The following is a 7115-nucleotide window of genomic DNA, read 5'->3' on the forward strand; positions in this document are numbered from 1 at the left end:
TGTGTGTGTGTGTGTGTGTGTGTGTGTGTGTGTGTGTGTGTGTGTGTATGTGTATGTTGGGTCTGGCCTTAGTAGGTGACAGACTCAGACCCCACACCAATTGGGAAACTGGAAGAAGGGAAGGCCAGAGTCCTTTCCCCAGCATGAAGCCCTATGGGAAGGTTTTTTCTGGGGGGAAAGGGAGAACCAAGGACAGGACTCCAGCCCAAGGAGCAAGCGAGACCGGGGCAGCCCTGTCAGTCCCCAGCCGGTCCCTGGACACTTCAAACCCACAGCCACCAGGAGCTACCCAGGACGATTACCTCTGCTCTCATTTAGATCCTTCAGCCTGATTGGGTGTTCGTTAAAGGGATAGCCAAGTGGGACAGAGGCTGCAGTAACTGGGAACGTTTCTCCCTGAGGAGCTCTGCCTATGCACCTTCTTGGCCCCACAGGACTCTGAGTCTGTCCTAGGTGGGCAGAGCTCAACTGAGGGCACTCCTAGTCTGGTCATTGGTGGGCTGAGTGGTGATGTTGGTGGGGATATATATACTTGATTTGAATTATGTGCAGGATTTAATTTACCTAAAACAGTAAAAGATGTCCCAGTCAAAGGAAGGTGGGTTCAGTGAGGGAGATTGGGGGGGGGGTCAATAAGAGGATAGAGCTTCAGATAGGAACTTGGAGGATGTGGAGCTCTGAGAGAGAGCCAGGATCAGTGAAGGAATAGGAACTCAGGGAAGGGAATGGGGGGGGCACAGATCAGAGAGATAAGCGGATGGAGACCAGCGAAGGGAATGAAAGTTCAATAAGCAGATGAGGGCTCAAAGAAGGCAATGGGGGTTCAAAAGGGAATGGGGGTTCAGAGAAAGAACCAGGGTTTAATAAGGAGATTGGGGGACTCGGGAAGAGAATAGGGGCTCAGTGGGAAAATGGAGGTTTCAGAGAGGGGTTGGAGAGTTAGCACAGCTTCTTTGAAGAGATTGGGGTTTAGTGAAAGGACAATGGTTCGGTGAGGGAGATAGAATTCCCCTGAGGGGACCAGGGACTCAGGGAGGGATTGAGGGCTCAGTGACAGATGAGTGAGGACTTAGTGAGAGGATGGGGCCTCAGTGAAGGCTATAGGGGCTCAATGAGAGGGGATGGAGGTCAGTGCTCTCACTGTCGCTCTGAGTGGCATTCAGCCACTCCCTCGACAAATCTCGGGACCTAGCCTGCAATTCTCAGCTTGTCCTGGGAGTCTGTATTTGGGTTCTGTGAGCTTCTCTCGACAGACAGGCTCCCCTGAGGAGGGATGAGGATGAAAAATGTTCATGTGGGTCGGGGAGACGGCTGCGGCTGCACAGAGACCATCTATCAAGTGGAACTCACAGCGGCACAGCTGTGCCTGCCCTGATGCCTCCTGCCCCCTCAGCCGCCTCTCCCTCCCCATCCTGATCCTCCCCCCGCCCCCAACCCCAGGCTTGAATAGGGGAGGGGGCCTATGCTCTATTCTTGGGGGAGGGAAGAAAGACAGTGAACCTACCTGGGGGAGGATCCTGGCCTCTAGCTTGGGACTGCAAGGGCTGTGGTCTGTCTGAAGATGAGCGTGGATGGAGATCTGAGCAGAGAGAGCTACCTAAGAGGGAGGGAGGGTCACTCCCCACATAAAGTGGAGTTGGGCGTCTGGCTGAGTCAGTCTGCCATCTTTCTTTAGTTGCCCCTGAGGAGAGAAGAGGTATTTGAGGTGGACAGCATAGTGAACTAGGGGAGAGAGGTAGCAGGAATTTCATGATACCCTGGGGCCAGTGGGGTCTATAAGAAGAAGCCCACTGGCCCCTCTACCTCTAGCAATGGCTCAAACCTTTGTTTGGTTTGGGGGCTGGGGGCTCCCCCTTTCTCCAGGAAGTCCTCAGGACAGTGTGGGTCAGCTGCAGAGCAGCTTGGTTGGTACTCTGATTGCTAGCCTGGCATCCACCACACTCACATATATACATACACGTTCTCAAGGAAATAGGTATACAGGCACATACATCGCCATGGTTAGGTAAAAGAGACCGTGATGTGTACATCTTAACACAAATACTGACACGTACCCAGAATCAAAACACAGACCCACTGCTACCCCAACGCATGCTTCGTGGAAAAGCACTCAGATGTCACTGTACATTTATACTCTTCCTCTCATACCTGAACAGCCTGCACATTGGATATGGTGTCATGGAACAAAACCCTGGGCTAGGAGTCAAGAGAACAGGGTCCCAGGCCTGGTTCTGTTAGTAACTCTAATGCCTTGTACATAGAAAGCACTTGAATAAAATGTGTGTTGAATTGAACTGCGTGACTTCTGCTTGGTTCACTCCCCTCTCTGGACCGCAATTATCTCCTCTGTAAAAGAATGAATGCTTTCTAGGACCCCCTTCCTGCTTTATGGTGTACATGGTACAGTGCACACACACGCAAACTCTTTAGATATATGGACACAGACACAACATGCCAGACCCTTTCTGCACATGTTGCTTTGGGAAGGAAAGGGGCAGAAGAGATAAAGAACTAAAAGGGACTAGGCAGAAGGAGGGGTAACTGAGAATTGCATAATAAACCCCATACATGTTACAGGATTTCAGGGTAAGTTTGGGGAGGGGAAAGGGGGAGGATCTGAGGGTTCGAGGGGCCTGAAGAATGCTTCTGTGAAGGCAACCTTAGCCCTGGGTCCAGTATTTCTCCCTCATCAGCCTTCTGCTTTTCTTCTCTCCAGTCTGTTCTCCTCTCCCCTCTTCTTCCATACCCTCCTTGAAGATGGGGATTCACAGTGAAGGGTTACAAGGAGTGGGGGTGGGGTGACGCTGAGTCAGTGATTGGCAGCTGTTTTTTTCCAGTAGGGTGGGACTTAGGTTCAGGAGGCTGGGAGGCTAGAGGGAGGAAGGGAATACTTGGGGGAGAGCTCGATTGGGAAGCAAATGCTCCAAGCCCCTCTAACTTAGGGTGGGGGGAGCTAAACTGGAGAGCCCGGGAGATGGGACCAAAGGGAAGAGGCCTTTTCTGCAACCTGGCTGATTTCCCCCCAACGAGGCTGACAATTTCAGGGATGTGGTCGTAAGACCTTTGATTTAGAGCTGGAAGGGCATTGAATCCATCCATCCTCCTCATTTTAAAGATAAGGAAAACGAGGCACAGAGAAATTAAGTGATTTGCCCAGGGTCATACAGCTAGCAAATGTCTGAAGCAGGATTTGAACCCAGCTGTTTGTGATTCTAAGTTCAGTGCTTTAGCCATTATACCATTCTGCCTTCTAGGTGTTTGGAATTTGTAGGTATGGACTGGGAAAATCTAAACAGATGAATAGTTGTATAATACCTGGGAAGTCATCCCACCAACATCCTCCACCCTCTTCAACTGTCTTTGGCTTTTGGTGCCCCAACCTAAAGATGGCGAAAGATGTGAAGGGATCCACAGACACAATTAGAGCTGCAACGACTTTGAGATTATTTAGTTCAACTCCCTCATTTTATCGAGAAGGAAACTGAGTCCCAAAGAAGGACTTCTCCCAAAGGAAGCAAGTTAGGAGCAAAGCTGAGGTCTAGAGCCCAGGGCTCTTGATTCCCAGCTCAGGGCAATTATACCCAGTTCAAATTAACGGGGAAATCTCTCAGGAGCCCCTCACTTGGCAAGTAGTGGGAAGGAGGACATGAAGGATTTAGCTGGGTGTAAGAGAACTGGGATCAGGGTGAGATTGAGGGTGTAAGCTCAGACCAAGGAAAGGACCCCTTCCCTCATGTAAATGAGATGTAAATTCAGGAAATTCTGACCTAGGCCTTGGGATAACCTAGCTGTTCCCAGGAAAGGTGGGTAAGAAAGGCCTCACAGGGAGCCAGCTCTGCAGGCATCAGGCAAGGACTCCATCTTGACGGCAGCCTAGATACCATCTTCAGGTGATGGTCCAAGTGGTAGTGAAACCCTACATAGAGTGGAGAGACTTGGGACAGTGGTGGGAGGAATAGCCCCTGTATAGCTTAGCACCAAGCACTCTGATGCCAACAAGACTGGCACTCAATCCCCACGAGGAAACTCCCATTGCTTATTTCCAATAGGAAAGGTCACCTCCTCTAGCCCCACCAATCCTTACACTCCTCTGCCACTGCATTTGTCAATGTCTTAGATTTAACCAAGCCCTGTGCTGGCTGAGGAAGTCTCCCTTCCCCCACCTGCCACCCCTGACGACATTGAATGACAGAGCTAGAAGAAACCTTAGAGATTCTCCAGAGGACACTGCTCTTGCCTTCCCCATCCCCATTTTACAGGGGTAAAAACTGAGGTCCAGAGTGAATTAGAGGCAGAGCTGGACCTAGGACTTAGGTCTCATGACTCTCAATCTAGGACTCTCTCAAATGAGATAATCTCTAGAAAGCATCTTGAGAACCTTAAGGTGCTAAATAAATGTTCATTAGCATTAGTATTATTTCGCTACAGCATGCTACCAATATCCAGTGTAACCACAATGCCTTTGTTCGGATGAATCAGGACTATAAAGACAGACAGACAGGCAGGCAGGCTGGCAGGCAGACAGACAGGTGGGCAAATAGTTATTAGACCTTGACTTCTATTGCTATCCCAAATTCCCAGTTTTGGGGGCTGCAAGTACTTCTAATTGAGAGCTGGAAGATTTTTAAAAAGCCCTCAATTAAAGAGCAAATCTGGGGATTGACCCATTCCAGCCCCACTCTGATGAGGATCTCCAAGCATACTGCCTAGGAAGACTTGACAGAAGTCACTGCCCCAAAGGGTGCCCTGGGGAACAGCAGGCTAAGAAGTCCAGGCCATGGACTGAAGCATGAGGAGGAGCTTTTTGCCATCTCTGTCCTCTCTACCCTCTAGTGCTCCAGAGAGAGAGAGTTAGAGGTCAATCTGATCCCTGAAAGCCCACACATCTTTATGGATCCAGAGGGGCAGGGAGTAATTAGGCTAACTTTTCCAAGGCTGAGTGGGGATGGGGGTCCCCTGGTTTTGGGAAGCCTAGTCACTTTCCAGGAACAGAGGTCAGGGGCTTATTGTTTATTTCCATCCCACTCTCTCCGCCCCACCCCCCACCCCTCATTCAATGAGAACAATTAACAGAGACCCTTCAACATAAACTACATATATACACATACACAAACCTATACACATATTCGTGCATGAATGTATCCACATACAGAGACATGGACACAAACGCATACCCTCTCTTTCCCCTGCCTGGCCAGACTCCTTCGCTTTTCACCCAGAGCCTGAAGGACTTCCAAACTTCTTTAGCCCTTGGTCTTGCTCCAGAGGGTGGGCTGCCTGGTAGTCCTAGTGATGCTGTTCCCTGCACCTGCCCATCGGGTGCCCAGCTCTTATGGTTAAAAACCTTGGCAAGAGACCTTCAGCCCCTGCCTCTCCCCGCCTCAGCCATTGAGCTATAGTGTCGAGGAGCAATGAATGGGGCTGCAGATCCCACTGCCCTCACTTTGGACACTTTCATGCACACACAATCCCATGCCAGCCTCCAGCTCCCAAGCCCCACTCCTCCAGTCCTCCCCCAACCTGCCAACCGGCTGGTCCTGGAACCTGGCCGGCCCTCCCACGCCCGGTGCCCGCTTTGCTTTACCTGAGTCCCCCCTGGGCCTGCCCTTCCGGCTCAGAGCCCCTCCCTCCTTCCCCAGGGCAGTCCGTAAGTGGCTCGGCTGGGCGGGCGGCTCGGGCTCGGGCTCCGGCTGCGTGCGCTCTGCCAGGCTCCTGCGCTTCTCGCCAGCGAGCGAGTGAGGAGCAGTTCGGGCAGAGCGCTAGGTATATATTGTCTGGGAGTGTGGCCTTAGGGCCTCTGCAGGGCGGTCTGGTGCCGTGCCTGCCCCTATATGGAAGACGCCATCACATGCTTCTCCGCTCCCAGCCAGGGGCCGGGTGGCAACACGGGGGGAGGGAAGCGCAGCAACTTCAGAACCGGGCGAGAAAGCCCACGCCGGCCGGCCCCCCGCCCGCCAAACCCCGCCGGACTCGCACCTGCCCCGCACTCAAACTTCTCCCGCCACAGCTTTTCCTGCTTCTTGTGTGTCTAAGGCTCCTGGCTGCCCCTTTCATGTGGTGCCGATGCCTGTTTCCCAGACTGCTGCAGCCCGAGAATTGGGGCACGGAGGGTTAACGAAGAACCCGGCAGCCTCAGATCTAGAAAGTCAGTGCCTTCCAGGGCCCCATCCCCTCCTTACCTCCCTCAGTTTTCATCATCAGTTTCATCCCCATTTCCAACCTTGGCCTCCAACTGCACGTGGGCACCATCATCATGCCCAGAGACCCATCTAGTCCTCGTGTCCACCTCTCGGGAACTTTTGGCCTAGGAGAGGGCACATGGAAAGCAGAACCGAAGCGTTGAATCCCGTCGTGAGGTATGTCCATTTGCCTGGGGGTAGTCCCCATGGGGAGGGGGGGAGGGATGTATTAGCAAAGATCAGAGCTGAAAGGACCTTAGGACATAGAACGGAATATGCCAGAAGGGGAAGGGACCTTAGAACACAGAATGTCGGAACTAGAAGAGACCATTTAGTTCATCTCTTTCATTGTACAGGTGAGGAAGCTGAACTTCAGAGAAAGGACAAGTGACTTGCCCAAGGTCACACATTGTCAGGGGCAGAAACTGAATGACAGTTGGGTCTGACTTCCAGTCGATGTCTAGCAGTGCTTACCTGAAGGAAAAAGACGTTCGAAAAGCTCTGAACCAGGTTCCCAATCCACAATTGTTGTAGCCCCTAGGGTGAAGGGGCTCTGAACTCAGCCCCTAGACTGGTCATCCAGGTCTAGAGGGGGCAGGTTCCTTTCAGCTCTCCCCGGGGATTCTGTCCCACCTATCTCTTTCCCTCCCACCCCCCTCACCCATTGGCACAGCTGGCTTTGGCATGATTTTCAACTCATTCCTCACCCTGTGTACAAGTAGAGGCTGCCTGCCATTGTTTCTAGATTCTCAGAGCTGGAAGGGATCTTAGAATTCTCAAATCCAACCCTGACCTGAGCAGAAATCCCCATTATAGCATTCTGGACAGCTGGGGATCCAACCTCTGCTTGTATCAAACCAAGAAGAAACACTGGTTATACTTCTGCACAGAAGGGGGTTCCCCCACTTCCAGGGACCTCAGCCACCTCTGAGAAGT

Source organism: Vombatus ursinus, unplaced genomic scaffold (assembly GCF_900497805.2).
Source record: "Vombatus ursinus unplaced genomic scaffold, bare-nosed wombat genome assembly UNPS02014770.1, whole genome shotgun sequence".
Taxonomy (NCBI): Eukaryota; Metazoa; Chordata; class Mammalia; order Diprotodontia; family Vombatidae; genus Vombatus; species Vombatus ursinus.